Raw genomic sequence first — 18,307 nt, forward strand, 5'->3', positions numbered from 1 at the left:
CTTAGATGGGCCCACCTTAAAGTGTTTGACTTGAGACCAAAGGCAGCAGAAGCCATAGCCCAATGCTATGCCTGCTGCCTGGTAAATGCAATAAGCAGAGTTTCTTGGTTGGGAATCAGGGAAAGAGGAACCCAACCTGGAGTAAATTGGGAAATTGACTTTAAAACCTGGTTTATATGGATATTTACTAGTGTTTATAGACACCTCTTCAGGATGGACTGAGGGTTTTCCAACTAAGAATGAGACTGCCACAACTTTGGATGGCATCATTCCCAGGTATGGTTTACCTGTTCTTTTGGGATCAGACAATGGACCAGCCTTCATCTCACAGGTAACCCAGGCTATAGTTAAAATTGTGGGGACAAATTGGAAATTTCATTGTGTGTATTGTCCCAAGTTCAGAACAGATAGAAAGGATGAATAGGACCCTAAAGAAGACCCTAACTAAATTAACCCTTGAAACTGGTGGTGACTGGGTGTCTTCCCTTCCCTTTGCCCTCTTCTGAGTTCAAAACTCCTCATACACCATGGGGCTGACACCTTCTAAAATCACATATGCAAGACTCCCACCCTTGTTGCCTAAGATAAAGGCAGAAATGTTAACTGAATTTGATGATGAAAGATTCCTCTCCTCCTTACAAGCTTTATTTCAGGTACAAGAACATCTATGGCCTCAGCTGCAGGCCATCTATGAGAAGGCACCTCCACCTACACCCTATGGATTCAGGCCAGGAGATCTAGTGCTCATCAAAAGACACTGAAGAGAGACTCTTGAACCTGGCTGGAAGGGACCCATCATGGTGATCCTGACCACCCCAACTGCTGTTAAGGTGGATGGTGTCCCCGCTTGGATACATCACTCCCACATGAAGCCTGTTGACCCACACATGGATCCAGATGACTACACACCTGAAGAAAAGCCAGGACTGTGGCGAGCCATTGCACACCTGCAGAATCCACTCAAACTGGGGATTCATAAGCAAGAGACTCAACAATTATGCTAAAGATGTTTATGGTTATGATTCTTACTATGTTTGCTTGCTGTTCAGAACTTTGGGCGTCCCCCATGAGCCTCTCCCCCTGTCACCACAACCCACATGAGCCTTATAATCTCATGTGGATATTCTCTAACCCTACCACCAGGACTATTCTTAACTCCACCTCCCAACTGGCCCTACTGTATACATGGTGGCCAGAACTCACAGGAGGCTTATGTGATATTTTTGAAGGGGAATGGGAACACAGTGACCAGCAACCCTTTCCCCCTTTTGAGTGCACTTACCCAGCCAGAAGGCAATGAAATCAAGCCTTAACTATCTATGCTTGTCCTGGGCATAGCCTAGCAAGGGAACAAACAACAATATACAGAGGCCCTAGGTAGTACTACTGCACCACCTGGGGATGTGAAACAACTGGCATCTTTACATGGGTGTCTGCCAACAAAGACAAAGATTTAATTACTAGAGAGGGCCACATGGGGGAAGGATGGAGGAGAATACCTTATAAATGGGGCATATAAGAAAAAGCAATTCAACCTCCTAACCATCAGATTTACAGAGAAGGATAAAGGACTCATAATTGGACCTATGGTTGGACATGGGGACTCAAACTATATGTAAAGGGGACAGATCCTGGTGCTCTATTCACTATTAGACTGGCAGTTGATCCAATACCTCCTCCCAGGGCCCAACATAGTGTTGGCCCCACTTCAAAGGCTGCCTCAAAGAACCACAGCCCCCACACTAATCACTCAAACTTCTATAGCCCCATCCCCATTCCCCAACACTGAACCAGCAACTCATATCCTCCCTCCACTCAACATTGGGTTACTGGAACTATTGGAGGCAACTTATAAGGTCCTCAACTCCTCTAGGCCTGAACTTACTGAGGCCTTCTGGTTGTGTCTCAACCTACAACCCCCTTTCTATGAAGGCATAGTAATACCAGAAAATTATTCCACGGCTGCAGAGGCAATGGCCTGCTGTTGGCAACAATCAGGAAAAGGAAAAATAACCCTTCAGTCAGTAACAGGAAAGGGACTCTGCATTGGAGATCAGATTCCCCAAGCCTACTCCCATCTATGTAACCAACCCAATTTCCCACTCCTTCCAGGTACTTAATTCCTCCAGAAGATACATGGTGGGCTTGTACTACAGAATTAAACCCTGTGTCCAGACCCAGGTCCTCAACCACACAAACAACTTCTGTGTGTTAGTACAGATACACAACTACCCTGACCAAGACATTCCTTCACAATTAGAGCCAATGGGACAGGGAAAACGAGAAATCGTTACTGCTGTTTTGTTGTCTTCTCTTCTAGGCCTTGGTTTAGCTGGGGCAACAGACCTCCTCTCTAGTGCTTCAAGACAAAAACTATAAATACCTAAGGTCAGCCATCAATGCAGAGTTAGAACACTTAGAAAAATCAGTCACCCACTTACAGGATTCTTTCTCCTCCTTAGCTGAGGTAGTACTGCAGAACAGAGGGGGACCAGACCTACTATTCCCCCAGCAAGTCGGTTTCTGCACTGCCTTAAAGGAAGAATGTTGTTTCTATGTTAATCACGCTGATGTTATAAAAGAAACCTTGGGGCTCTCTTTCAGTGAGGGATGCACTCAGCTGCTAAACAGAGCGGTGAGGAACAGAGCTAGGGAGGAGGGCCAGTGGTGGAAGTGGAACACCTCGGCTGCAGATGCAGGACCCGTGAGGACTCATCATAACGTGTCACGATGCCTGACCGGAAGGCAGTGACCAAGAACGCAGACATGTCTAAGGACATGCAACAGGATGCTGTTGACTGTGTCACATAGGCCATTTCATGTGTGTGTCACAGTAAACAAAACTAAACTTCTTTCTGTTTAGTTGCCTGGGGAAGAAGGCTGCTTTATGTTTATTTTTCAAGACTCTAAAAAAAATTTTTTTGGTTGTATTGCACTAGGAAATCTCTCCCACCCCTCCTTTTCCTCTTTCTCTCCCTGTACAAAGTAAATGACAGGCTTCAGTAAGTTGCCACCCTAACTAGGCCTAAATTCCAGTTTCCCAGAGAGTCAGGCAAGACTTCTGAAAAAGGTCAGGCTATTAATTAACAGTGATCCTGACATGTGGCCAGAAAAGATAACCCACAGGAGCTGAGTCACTTCCTGGAGACATGTTCCTTTCATGCCTTTCACAACCCTTCTGCCCCAACCAATCAGAGACACACAATTGTAATTGCTGCTTGCCTACCCAATCATTTTAAAAATTACCTAACCCTCCTGAAATGACCTAGCCTGCCAAAACCTTAGGACCAATCAAAAGAGTGTAAGTACAGCTACTGTTCAAATTAGCCAATCATGTTAGAAAAGACTAAGTCCACCAAAATTCCTCTAGCTGTGCTTAAAAGGAGCCCATGAGCTCCTCTCAGGGTGGCCATTTTGCATGAATGGTTAACCCCCACATGCTGTCTGACTCCGCAGAATAAACCCTCTTTGCTTTTACATACTATTTGAGTCTGGGGTCTTTCTTCAGGATTCTTGGACCCTTACAAAAATAAAATAATTTTTAAAAGAACATTTTTGGTGTGTGTTTATGGACATTATGTCTGGTGTATGTGTGTGTGTGTATGTGTATGTGTGCATTTGGCATATGCATATGTGTATTCATATGTGTGTGCTCCATACCAACAAGTGGACATTGCATGTCCTTCTGCTTTTCTGCCTTTTTTTCTTGAGACACAGTCTTGCACTGAAGCTGGAGCTTGCCACTTTTATTTTCCCCAATAACCTCACCAAATATCACTACTATCTAATATCACTACTTGGAGTTTAGAATTTCAACATATAGCCTTAGGAGGGGCCAGGGATGGTGGCACACACCTATAATTCCAGCACTTGGGAGGGAGATGAGGGCAGGAAGATCTGGAGTACAAAGTTATCCTCAGCTGCATAGCAAGTTTGAGGTCAGCTTGGACTACATGAGATCCTGTTTCAAAAACAAAAACAGACACCCTGAAAGATGTCTCAGCACTTAAGAGCACTTGCTACTCAAAAATGTGAGCATGGGACTGAGTTCAATTCCACAGCAACCACAAAAATAGTTGGGTGTGGCCACTTATGCCTGTATCTCCAGTCCGTCAAGGAACCAAGACTTGGGAATCAATGGGGCTCATAGAAACTGCAGTTCTGAGGGCCCCAGTAAATGGCTCACTCATTAAACGTGCTTGCTTGCAATGCCTTCCAGCCCAGTTCCATTCCTCAGTACCCACATAAATTCAGATGCATAAAGTGGGACATGCATCTGGAGTTTGCATTGACAAGAGGCCCTAGTAAGCCCATTTCCTTCCTTCCTTCCTTCCTTCCTTCCTTCCTTCCTTCCTTCCTTTCTTCCTTCCTTTCTTTCTCCCTCTCTCTCTCTCCCTCTCTTTCTCTCTCTCTCTCTCTCTCTTTCTTTCCCTTTCTCCCCTCCTCTCTGCCCTCTCTCTCTCACACATAAATAAATGAAAGTATTTTTAAAAACCAAGCATGGGAGTGCACCCCTTTAATCCCAGCACTAGAGAGGCAGAGGTAAGAGGGTCACTGTGAGTTCAAGGCCAGTTAGGAATGTCAGAGTGAGTTCCAGATCATCTTGGACTAGAGTAGGACCCTACCTTAAAAAACAAATATACATTTTGGGGAAGAAAAAAAAATACCTGAAGCCCTGCTGGGTATGGTGGTGCATGCCTTTAATTGCAGCACTTGGGAGGCAGAGGTAAAAGGATTGCTGTGAGTTTGAGGCCAGCCTGAGACTACATAGTGAATTCTAGGCCAGTATGGGCTAGAGTGAAACCCTACTTCAAAAAAAAGAAGAAAAGAAAAGAAACTGTAGCTCTGGGTTTGTGGTAGTTTAAATAGATGACCCCCAATAGATTCGGGAGTTTTATTCAAGCTTGTAACTTTCAGTCACTGTGGGTGGATCACAGGGTCCAGCCCTAAGGTGTGTGGGGTGGATCTCAAATTCCACTCTAAAGGTATACAGAGTGCTTGAGCTCTGCCTGGGGTTCCTGAAGTGTGCTTGTTTATGGTACTGGTGATTTCTCTCTCTCTCTGTTTGTGTGGATCAGTGTAAAGGGGGCCAGCTTCTTTGCCCATTATGGAACTTCCCCTGAATCTGTAAGCTTCAAATCAATTCCCTTCTTCACATAACTGTGTCTAGTCTAGAGGTTCATCACAGCAACATGAAGCTGACTATAGCAGAATGGTACCAGAAGTGGGTTACTAATGTATGAGGAATCTGACCATGTGGATCTTGGTCTTTTGGAACTTTTGTTTTGGAGGAATGGGCATGGACTTGGTATTTGCAGCTGAAGATGCTTCCCAGAGTGATAAGCCAAACTTATGGCTATTCTGGTGAGAGTTTGAAAATGCTAATTTAGAAGAGAATTGTTATTTGGAGGCTTTGCTTATAAGCTTTCAAAGGAGAAGGAAAGGCCACAAAGAACTTTGTTGGCACTACATTACTGGCATAAAGGCTGACTGCATTTTTTGGCTCATGCCCAAAGAGTTTTATCAAGGTTAAATTTGTAATGGATTGATATGCTTGACTAAAGATATAGGACTGAAAAATTTAAGTTTTAAACTTAGAAAAACCAAAGCAAGTTTAAGGTTACTGGCACTGAGTCTGGTTGCTAAAGCTGCTATTGTTAAGGAGATATTACCATGATTAAGGATGGCCCAAGTACTTTTCACTGAAACAATGGAAAGGCTGCCTGAGGAGAGAACAAGTGGTAGAAATGCAAACTCTTTTGAAAGGAGTTCAGTGAAAAAAACGAATCTGCTCTCTAAGGTCAATATTTATTTGGCTCCTGCTGGGTTAAGAATATGGCTGTGGTGGTCACAGCTTTAATCCTAGCACCTGGGAGTCATAGATAGCAATCATCATGAGTTCAAAGTCACCCAAGGACTACATAATGAATTCCAGGTCATCCTGGACTAGAGGGAGACCTTACCTTAACAAAACAAAAAGTTCTCTGACCACTTGGGAACTTCCAGCTGTGGGTAAGTTTTCCCTTGGCTGGGCCTGGGCCAAGCCAGTCCAGGCCCAGCCAGGAGGACCCCTAGCCCTTACTCTCCACATAGGCTCCTTTATTCCCTCCAGCATTTCACACGGTAGGAGCTCTTTGAAATTTCTTTTCTCTTTTCTTTCCATGCTTTTATCCAGGCCCTCCATGTGGGATCTCTAGCCATGTGGGTGCCTTTCCTTGATGCTGTACTGTCAATAAATATAATAATTTAATAACTACCTTTCTCAGTCTTCTTTTTATTCGATTCTTTGATTAAAATTATAAACAAACCTAGGGTTTGGGGTTTAAGGACTTTCCTGGACCCCTACCATCCCTTTACAGTTGGTGAGCCAGCCAGGAACATCTTGAAAAGGAAAATTATGATTATTATATTATGGGAGGAAAAGGGAAGCACATTTTCTGGCTGTGAGCATAACTTGGGGTATTCCTACTGCTTCTCTCCACTTTTGGGAAAATTGGTTATCTTTCTCTTCTTGCTGGAAGCTAAGATCACTATCTCTGGTGAAGATGAGGGGCATGAATGGCATTGGCCAGATAGGCACAGAGGCTTCCTTTTGGACCACTCACCCACCTCAGCTTCTCCCTCTGACCTGCTCCACACTAGCTGGGATTGGAGCCCTATTGAAATACACTATCACCTAAAGCCAAATTGTGATGGCATCGGGTGGGCTCTTTTGTAAAGGTGACAACTTTTGAAGAGAGATGCACTTGGTTGAGTTTCTCCAATCCCCAGGCACAAGGCTGAACTCCTCCAGAACTTGACAGCTGGTTCTGCTGAGATGAGAGGGAGGGACCTTGTGTCCACATGGAGGCTTGGAAACCAAAGACCACTGGCCTAAATATCTACTAGGCTTTTTTTTTTCCTTTTTATATTTCAAGGCACTGTGCTACAAGACACATGGCTACCTGTGGGGGGGGGGGGAGATGGAGCTCCAACTCCTGCTCTGGGCTCCACCCCTCCTAAAACACAGGCCTCTGCCCAATTCAATTGGAGACTTGAGGCCACACATCCCAGAAGCTGCCAGCCTGAGACTACTAGTCTCTAACCACCTAAATGAGGGGAGACTGAAAATTCTCCAGCTAAGCCCCAAGCCTAGGTGCTTACTAGTAAGGTCATTTCAACAGGTCTGGGTCCCAACCACATGCCTCCTCCCCCCTATGGAACTGAGACCTGCAGCTATGTCAACTAGGTATGGGAGGTAATCATGCTGTGCCTCAGGAAATACAGGGACACAATGGGATAAATATGCCTGGTGGTGCTTGCTAACTGCCATAGCATTTTGCTAAATTTCTCTATGACAAATATATCTTTATATAACTCTAAATCACTTATTCATACAGGTAATCTAAACAGTAAAATGAGGTAGGCATGATAGCACAGGCCTACTGTCCTAGCTAGTTGTGAAGCTGAGACAGGAGGATCTCCAATTCAATGTTCCAATGTGATAGCCTGACCCTACATTTAAAAACCATGGGACTTGGAGACTTCCAGGTAAGATGGCAGCATAGGAGCCATGCCAAACCAGCCTAGGGAGGGATTAAAACAAAACCACAGCAAAATACACTCTTCTGAAAAGTGAAGAAGTATTAGGTTATTTTTAGACACAGCGGAGAAGCTGGAGAGACCAAGATCCACCAGAAAGGAGGAAAATGGCTAGAATCCCACTGAGGTGCTTGTGGCCAGACAATTCCCATGATCTGTGTACCCACCTGGCACCACTCTACCAGGCACACGTAGCAGCGGCGGCAGCAGCAGAGACCAAACAAGAGGATTTTTCAACCTCATCAGCCTCCTTGCAAAGTCAAGAAATCTGAAGGAAAGACAGCTGAGATCAACTAAGAAGCTACTGAAAGGAATACAGGCAGGACTGTGTGAGCAACTCCAAGCTTCTGCACTCTCCTGTCCCCCAACCACCAGAACTACAAAACTCCAGCATTCAGCCCCCAGTGTCAGTGTGTCCAGCACAGCTGATCAGAACTCCAGCTCCACAGCACAACACGGGGGGATCTAGGGGGGCACTCAGAATTGGTGAGATTGGAAGCCACCCCAAAAGTTAAAAAGTCTGGCTGACAAAAAAGCAGATACATAGGACTGCATTGGAAGAGCTAATCTCTCTTCCCATGTCAGGGCAGGTTATGGGAAACATACTCTTGGTTGGCTTTTCCATTTTTAAATAAACTGTACTTGGTGATTGAATGTTATTGCCTTTGATGCTTTTAGATTTATAGGGCCTTTGTCTTTTGCTTCTGTCACTATTGGGGGCAGGGTCTGATTGAGATTATGGCTGACCTGGAACCCAATTCAGAACAGAAATCTCTACCTCCCATCTGACAGACTAAGAGTGAGTGTAGAGCAACACACACCCTTTGGAATCTTGGCTTTATAAGACTATCTGCTTGTTTTAATCCCCACAATACTCTGTTCTGGTTTTTACTGAATGTGTATATTGCTCAGTTAAGTTTAGAATCTGCCAGTAAACTGATCCACTGATTCCACTAGAATATTTGCTTAGCAAGCAAACTCAACACCTAGGATTCCTTCTGTGGTTGAACTGAGGCACAAGAGCTACACCTGGCACCTTAAACACATATACTGAAAGTATATAAAGGTGAATAGCCACATCTAAAAACATGGCAGATAAGTAGAAAACCCAAGAATTAAATCAATTCAGGATGCAAAAGTTGCTACATTATAATACAAGAAACACAAAGAATCAAAACAATACAATCCCACCAAAAATTATATATAATTGTTGCCTCCAGGAAACTCATCTCTCAATAAAAAATAGACACTGTCTCAGGGTGAAAGGATAGAAAATAGTATTTCAAGCAAATGGGCCAAGGAAACAAGCAGGGGTTACTACCCTAATATCTGACAGGATAAACTTCAAACCAACATTAGTGAGGAAAAATAAAGAAGGCCATCTTATACTGATTAAAGAAACATTCCAACATAATAATTCTAAACATATATGCACCTAACATGGGGGCTCCAAATTCATCAAACAAACAATATTAGACTTAAGGTCACAGATAACACCAAACACAATTGTAGTGGGTGACTTCGATATAGCACTCTCATCAATTGACAGGTCATCTGGCAAAAAATCTGGATTAAATGATGTCATGGAACAAATGGGCCTAACAGATGTCTACAGAACAATCCATCCAAATGCTGCAACATACATTTTTCTCAGCAGCAAATGGAACATTCTCTAAAATAGACCATATGTTAGGCCACAAAGCAAATTTCAACAAATACAGGAAAATTGAAATAATCCCTTGTACTCTATCTGACCACAATGGGATTAAACTGCAAATCAGCAACAAGAAAAACCACAAAGCATATAGAAATTCATGGAGACTAAACAGTACACTATTGAATGAATAATGGGTCATTGAAGAAATGAAAAAGGAAATCAATAAGTTCATACAATCAAATGATGAGCAAAGAACATACCAAAACCTTTGGGACACAACGAAGGCAGTCCTAAGAGGGAAATTTATAGCTCTAAGTGCCTATATTGTGAAATTAGAGCATTCACAAGTAAACAATTTCATGCTTCACTTTAAGGCCTTGGAAAAAGAAGATCAAGGTAAACCAAACATCAGTAGATGGGAAGAAATAATAAAGATTAAGGCAAAAATTAATGAAATAGAAACCAAAAAAAAAAATCCAAAGAATGAATGAAACAAAGAGTTGGTTCTTTAAAAGGATAAACAAGATTGATAAATCTGATGAGAAGAAAGAGAGAAGAGACACAAATTAATAAAATTAGCGATGAAAAAGGCAGCATCATAACAGATACCAGAGAAATTCAGAAAATCATAGGACATACTTTCAGAATATATATGCCTCTAAGTTTGAAAATATGAAAGAAATGGATGATTTCCTTGATTCATATCACATACTAAAATTAAATCAAGATGAGATAAACCATTTAAATAGACCTATAACAAGTACAGAGATCCAAGCAGTTACAAAAAGACTCCCAACTAAAAAAAAAAAGTCCAAAGCTGGGCGTGGTGGCACATGCCTTTAATCCCAGCACTAGGGAAGCAGAGGTAGGAGGATTGCCATGAGTTCGAGGCCACCCTGAGACTCCATAGTTAATTCCAGGTCAGCCTGAGCCAGAGTGAGACCCTATCTCGAAAAACAAAAATGAAAACAAAAAAAGGGTCCAGTTCCAAGTGGATTCACTGGTGAATTTTACCAGAACTTCATGGAAGAACTAACACCACTGCTTCTCAAACTTTTCCATAAAATAGAAAATGAAGAAATTCTACCAAACTCCTTCTACAAAGCCAGCATCACCCTGACACCAAAACCAGACAAAGACAGAATAAAAAAGGAAAATTACAGACCAATCTCCCTCATGAACATAGATGCAAAAATTCTCAACAAAATATTGACAGACACAATACAAGAATATATCAGAAAGATTATTCACCCCAACAAAGTTGGCTTTATCCCAGGGATTCATGGATGGTTCAACATACACAAATTGATAAATGTAATACATCATATAAATGGTCTGAAGGACAAAAATCACATGATCATCTTAATAGATGTAGAAAAGGCATTCAATGAAATCCAACATCCCTTCATGGTAAAAGTATTACAGATACTGGCAATAGAAGGAACATATCTCAAAATAATAAAAGCTATTTATGACAAACCTACAGCCAATATAATACTTAAATGGAGAAAACCTTGAAGCTTTTCCACTAAATTCAGGAACAAAACAAGAGGGTCCACTGTCCCCACTTTTATTTACTATAGTACTGGAAGTCCTAGCTAAAGCAATAAGACAAGAGACACTCATAAAAGGGATACAAATTGGAAAGGAAGAGAACATGTTATTATCAACAGATGATATGATTATATACATAAAGGACCCTAAAGACTTTACCAGCAAACTATTAGCACTGACAAACACTATTAGCAATGTAGCAGGATACAAAATAAATACACAGAAATCAGTAGCTTTCCTATGTACTAACAACAAACATGTGGAGTGTGAAATCAAAGAATCTCTCCCTTTCACGATCCTCTCAATAAACAAATAAATAAAGTACCTTGGAATAAACTTAACCAAGTAAGTGGAAGATCTCTCCAATATAAACATTAAGAACACTCAAGCAAGAAATTACAGAAGTCACAAGGAAATGGAAACACATCCCATGTTCTTGGATTGGAAGAATCAATATTGTGAAAATGGCAATCTTACCAAAAGCAATCTATACATTTAATGCAATCTCCATTAAAATTCCAATGGCAACCTTCACAGAAATAGAAAAAAACAATACTAAAATTCATTTGGAAGCACAAAAATACCTTGAATAACGAAAACAATTTAAGCAACAAAAATAAGGCTGGTGGTATCACCATACCCGATTTTAGGCTATATTATCAAGCCATAGTAACAAAGGCAGCATGGTATTGGCACAAAGACAGACATGTAGCTCAATGGAACAGAATAGAGGACCCAGATGTTAATCCAGGCAGATACAGCTGTCTGATTTTTGACAAAAAAGCCAAAAATATTCATTGGAGAAAAGACAGCCTCTTCAACAAGTGGTTCTGGGGAAACTGGATATCCATATGTAGAAGGATGAAAATAGGTACTTGTCTTTCTCCATACACATGAATCAAATCCAAGTGGATCAGGGACCTTAACATCATATCTGAAACTCTGAAATTGCTAGAGGAAAAGGCAAGGGAAACCCTTCAACATATTGGCATAGATAATGATGTTCTGAATATAATCACAATTTCTCAGGAAATAAAACCACTAATCAGGGGCTGGAGGGATGGCTTAGTAGTTGAGGCATTTGTCTGCAAGGCCAAAGGACCCAGGTTTGATTTGACAGGCCAACCCGAGAAAAAATAAACAGAGAGGCATCTGGACTAAGTGAGGTTATAGAAGGAATGGACCTAACAGATATATACAGGACATTTCATCCAAATGCTACAGAATATGCATTCTTTTCAGCAACACATGGAACATTCTCTTAAAAAGACCATATATTAGGACACAAAGCAAATCCTAACAAATTCAGGAAAAGTGATATAATTCCTTGCATTCTATCTGACCACAATGGAATTAAACTACAAATCAATAGGAAGAAAGGCTATAGAGCATACACAAAATCATGGAAGCTAAACAATACACTACTAAATGATGAATGGGTCAATGAAGAAATCAAGAAGGAAATAAAAAAAATTTATAGAGTCAAACGATAATGAGAACACAACATCCCAAAATCTCTGGGACACAATGAAGGCAGTTCTAAGAGGCAAATTTATAGCCTTAAGTGCCTATATTAAGAAACTAGAAAGGTCTCAAGTAAACACCCTAATGCTTAGCCTGAAAGCCTTGGCAAAAGAAGAACAAGGCAAACCAAAAATCAGTAGACAGGAAGAAATAATAAAGATAAGGGCAGAAATTAATGAAATAGAAACAAAAAAAAAAAAAAACAATCCAAAGAATTAATGAAACAAGAGTTGGTTCTTTGAAAGGATAAACAAGATTGATAAACCATTAGCAAATCTGACCAAAAGAGAGAAGAGACACAAATTAATAAAACCAGAGATGAAAAAGGTAACATCTCAACAGATACCACAGAAATTCAAAAAATCATAGGAACTTACTATAAAGGCATATACTCTACAAAGTATGAAAATATGAAAGAAATGAAATGTTTTCTTGATTTATATGACCTACATAAATTAAATCAAGATGAGATTAATCACTTAAATAGGCCTATAACCAGCATGGAGATCCAAACAGTTATCAATGATCTCCCAACTAAAAAAAGCCCAGGCCCAGATAGATTCACTGCTGAATTTTACCAAACCTTCAAGGCAGAGCTAACACCATTGTTTCTTAAGCTTTTCCAGGAAATAGAAAAAGAAGGAATTCTACCAAACTCCTTCTATGAAGCCAGAATCACCCTGATACCAAAACCAGGCAAAGATAGAACAAAAAAAGAAAATTACAGACCAATCTCCCTCATGAACATAGATGCAAAAATTCTCAACAAAATATTGGCAAACAGAATACAAGAATATATCAAAAAGGTCATTCACCCTACCAAGTAGGCTTTATCCCAAAATGCAGGGATTGTTCAATATATGCAAATCTATAATTGTAATACATTATATAAATGGGTTGAAAGACAAAAATCACATGATATCTCACTAGACGCAGAGAAAGCATTTGACAAAATCCAACATCCCTTCATGATAAAAGTCCTACAGAGACTGGGAATAGAAGGAACATATCTCAATATAATAAAGGCTATTTATGACAAGCCTACAGCCAACATATTACTAAATGGGGAAAAACTGGAAGCTTTTCCACTAAAATCAGGAACAAGACAAGGGTGTCCACTGTCCCCACTTTTAGTTAATATAGTTTTGGAAGTCTTAGCCATAGCAATAACGCAAGAGACACACATAAAAATGATACAAATTGGAAAGTAAGACATCAAGTTATCATTATTTGCAGATGACATGATTCTCTACATAAAGGACCCTAAAGACTCTACTAGCAAACTGTTAGAGCTGATAACAACCCACACTATGTATCAGGATAAAAAATAAATATACAGAAATCAGTAGCCTTCATATATATGCTAACAACAAACACACAGAGGATGAAATCAGAGAATCACTCCCATTAAAAATTGCATAAAAAATAATAAAGTTCCTTGGAATAAACCTAACCAAGGAAGTAATGAATCTATACAATGAGAACTTTAAAACACTCAAGCAAGAAATTGCAGAAGACACTATAAAGTGAAGAAACATCCCTTGTTCCTGGATTGGAAGAATCAATATTGTGAAAATGGCAATCTTACAAAAAGCAATCTACACACTTAATGCAATCCCTATCAAAATTCCAAAGGCATTCTTCATAGAAATAGAAAAAACAATCCAAAAATTCATTCGGAATCACAAAAAAACCTCGAATATCTAAAATAACACTGAGCAACAAAAGTAAGGCTGGTGGTATAACCATACCTGATTTAATCCTGTACTACAGAGCCATAGTAACAAAAACAGTATGGTACTGGCACAAAAACAGACATGTAGATCAGTGGAACAGAATAGAGGTCCCAGATGTAAGTCCAGGCAGCTATAGCCACCTGGTATTTAGTAAAAATGCCAAAAATACTCATTAGAGAAAAGACAGCCTCTTCAGCAAATGGTGTTGGGAAAACTGGATATGTATCTGTAGAAAGATGAAAATATATTCTTCTCTCTCTCCATGCACAAGAATTAAGTCCAAATGGATTAAAGACCTTAACATCAGACCGGAAACTCTAAAACTGCTAGAGGAAAAAGTAGGGGAAACCTTTCAACATATTGGTCTTGGCAAAGACTTTCTGAATACAACCCCAATTGCTTAGGCAATAAAACCACAGATAAATCACAGGGACCTCATGAAATTACAAAGATTTTGCACTGCAAAGGACACAGTGAAAAAAGCAAAGAGGCAATATACAGAATGGGAAAAGATCTTCTCCAGCTATATATCTGATAGAGGATTAATATCTAGGATATACAAAGAACTCAAAAAGTTAAATAATAAGGAATCAAACAAGCCAATCAAAAAATGGGCTATGGAGCTAAATAGAGCATTCTCAAAGGAAGAAATACGAATGGCATATAAGCATCTAAAAAAGTGTTCTACATCACTAGTCATCAGGGAAATGCAGATTAAAACTACATTGAGATTCCATCTCACTCCTGTCAGATTGGCCACCATCATGAAAACAAATGATCATAAATGTTGGTGGGGATGTGGAAAAAGAGGAACCCTTCTACACTGCTGGTGGGAATGCAATCTGGTCCAGCCATTGTGGAAATCATTGTGGAGGTTCCTAAAACAGCTAAAGATTGATCTTCCATACGACCCAGCTATAGCACTCCTAGGCATATATCCTAAGGACTCATCTCATTTCCTTAGAAGTATGTGCTCAACCATGTTTATTGCTGCCCAATTTATAATAGCTGGGAAATGGAACCAGCCTAGATGTCCCTCAACTGATGAGTGGATAATGAAGATATGGCACATTTATACAATGGAGTTCTATTCAGCGGTAAAGAAAAATGAAGTTATGAAATTTGCGGAAAGATGGATGGATCTGGAAAGGATTATACTAAGTGAGGTAACCCAGGCCCAGAAAGCCAAGCACATGTTCTCCCTCATATGTGGATCCTAGCTACAGATGATTGGGCTTCTGCGTGAGAAGGAAAATACTTACTAGCAGGGGCCAGTAAGTTAAAAAGGAGATATAAAGGGAAGAGAAAGGAAGGCAGGAAGGTACTTAATAGGTTGGTATTGTATATATGTAAGTACAGTTATTGAGATGGGGAGGTAATATGATGAAGAATGGAATTTCAAAGGAGAAAGTGCCGGGGGGGGGAGGTATTACCATGGGATATTTTTTATAATTATGGAAAATGTTAATAAAAATTGTAAAAAAAATATTATCAAACCATTCACTGAAATAAATAAATAAACACTCAAGCGAGAAATTGCAGAAGACATTAGGAAGTGGAAAAACATCCCTTGTTCCTGGATTGGAAGAATCAATATTGTGAAAGTGGCAATCTTACCAAAATCAATCTACACATTTAATGCAATCCCCATCAAAATTCCAAAAGCATTCTTCATGGAAATAGAAAAAACAATCCAAAACTTCATTCGGAATCACAAAAAACCTCGAATATCTAAAATAATACTGAGCAACAAAAATAAGGCTGGTGGTATTGCCATACCTGACTTTAACCTATACTACAGAGCCATAGTAACAAAAACAGTGTGGTACTGGCACAAAAGCAGACATGTAGATCAATGGAACAGAATAGAGGACCCAGATGCAAGTCCAGGTTGCTATAGCCACCTGGTATTTAGTAAAAATGCCAAAAATACTCATTGGAGAAAAGACAGCCTCTTCAGTAAATGGTGCTGGGAAAACTGGATATGTATCTGTAGAAGGATGAAAATAGATTCTTCTCTCTCTCTCTCCATGCACAAGAATTAAGTCCAAATGGATTAAAGACCTTAACATCAGACCAGAAACCCTAAAACTGCTAGAGGAAAAAAGAGAAACCCTTCAACATATTTGTCTTGGCAAAGACTTTCTGAATACAACCCCAATTGCTTAAGCAATAAAACCACAGATTAACCACTGGGACCTCATGAAATTACAAAGATTTTGTACTGCAAAGGACACTGTGAAAAAAGCAAAGAGGCAACCTACAGTTGGGAAAAAATCATTGCCAGCTATATATCTGATAGAGGATTAATATCTCAGATATACAAAGAACTCAAAAAGTTTAATAATAAGAAATCAAACAAGCCAATTAAAAAATGGTTAATGGGGCAGGCCACTTTTAAACCTCCGCTACCTGGGGCCACCTCCCTTCGCCCAGCTTCCCCCCCCCCCCCCTCGCCGCTGCGCTCCGCAGGCTCCCTGGCTAGTGTCTGTGCGACTTTTCTTCGTGGCATGGCCCCAAAACGCCAATCTCTGCCCCAACCCAAGAAGCCCGGACCAGCCTCTTTGCTGAAGCCAGCTGACTGGTTGGCCTCCCCCGGCTTGCCGAAGGGAGAAAAAAAAAAACAGCAAGAAGCAATTGAACATATTGATGAAGTACAAAATGAAATAGACAGACTTAATGAACAAGCCAGTGAGGAAATTTTGAAAGTAGAACAGAAATATAAGAAACCTTGCCAACCATTTTTTTCAGAAGAGGTCAGAATTGATCGCCAAAATCCCAAATTTGGGGGTAACAACATTTGTCAACCATCCACAAGTGTCTGCACTGCTTGGGGGGCAGGGGAGACGAAGAGGCGCTGCATTACCTGACCAGAGTTGAGGTGACAGAATTTGAAGATATAAAATCAAGTTACAGAATGTATTTTTATTTTGATGAAAATCCTTACTTTGAAAATAAAGTCCTTTCCAAAGAATTTCATCTGAATGAGAGTGGTAATCCATCTTCAAAGTCCACTGAAATCAAATAGAAATCTGGAAAGGATTTGACGAAACGCTCAAGTCAGACACAGAATAAAGCCAGTAGGAAGAGGCAGCACGAAGAGCCAGAGAGCTTCTTTACCTGGTTTACAGACCATTCTGACGCAGGTGCAGATGAGTTAGGAGAGGTCAGCAAAGATGATATTTGGCCAAATCCCTGGCAGTACTACTTAGTTCCTGATATGGATAATAAAGAAGGAGAGGGGGAAGATAATGATGACAATGATGATGAAGAAGAAGAAGGATTGTGGGCTGGAGAGATGGCTTAGCGGTTAAGCGCTTGCCTGTGAAGCCTAAGGACCCCGGTTCGAGGCTCGGTTCCCCAGGTCCCACGTTAGCCAGATGCACAAGGGGGCGCACGCGTCTGGAGTTCGTTTGCAGAGGCTGGAAGCCCTGGCGCGCCCATTCTCTCCCTCTCCCTCTATCTGTCTTTCTCCCTGTGTCTGTCGCTCTCAAATAAATAAAATAAAAAAAAAAAAGAAGAAGGGTTGGAAGATATTGATGAAGAAGGGGATGAGGATGAAGGTGAAGAAAATGAAGATGATGATGAAGGGGAAGAAGGAGAGGAGGATGAAGGAGAAGATGACTAATATAAAAGAACACTGATGGATTCCAAACTTTTATTTTTTATTTTTAAAATTTTCTCCAGTCCCTGGGAGCAAGTTGCAGTCTTTTCTCCCCACAACCTCTCATGCTCAGTAGCCCTATTTTTGAGGTCTCTTTTTCTCAACATCATGGTTCTCATCTTATTTTGGGGGAAAATTACCCTGATCAGAATACAACAGGAAAAGAACCTTTTTATTTTATTTTTTTTATTTTTTATTTTTTTGGTTTTTCGCGGCAGGGTCTCACTCTGGCTCAGGCTGACCTGGAATTCACTATGTAGTCTCAGGGTGGCCTCGAACACATGGCGATCCTCCTACCTCTGCCTCCAGAGTGCTGGGATTAAAGGCGTGTGCCACCACGCCCGGCTGAAAAGAACCTTTTTTTAAAAAAAATGTTCTAAATTCATTTTTATTCCTTCCTGTCTAAACAAGAACTGCATGGAATAACACCACCACAGAGCTCTGTGGGAAAAAAAAAGAAAAACCTTCTGCTTCCTTCATTCTGACAGAAGCTGGAGGGTTCTGGCCCTGTGTAGTAGTGCATAGATTCTAGCTTCTTTCCTCCTTTCTCTGTATAGTGGGCTCAGAGATTATACTGTGTCTCTATGTAAA

At 40.6% G+C, this 18,307-nt stretch overlaps 1 pseudogene; it reads left to right on the top strand.

Annotated features, from left to right (window-relative positions):
- The first annotated feature begins 16,562 nt into the window (after nucleotides 1-16,562).
- Nucleotides 16,563-17,870, top strand: LOC123458797 (annotated as a pseudogene).
- Nucleotides 17,871-18,307: the final 437 nt, after the last annotated feature.

Source organism: Jaculus jaculus, chromosome 2 (genome assembly GCF_020740685.1).
Source record: "Jaculus jaculus isolate mJacJac1 chromosome 2, mJacJac1.mat.Y.cur, whole genome shotgun sequence".
NCBI classification, from domain to species: Eukaryota; Metazoa; Chordata; class Mammalia; order Rodentia; family Dipodidae; genus Jaculus; species Jaculus jaculus.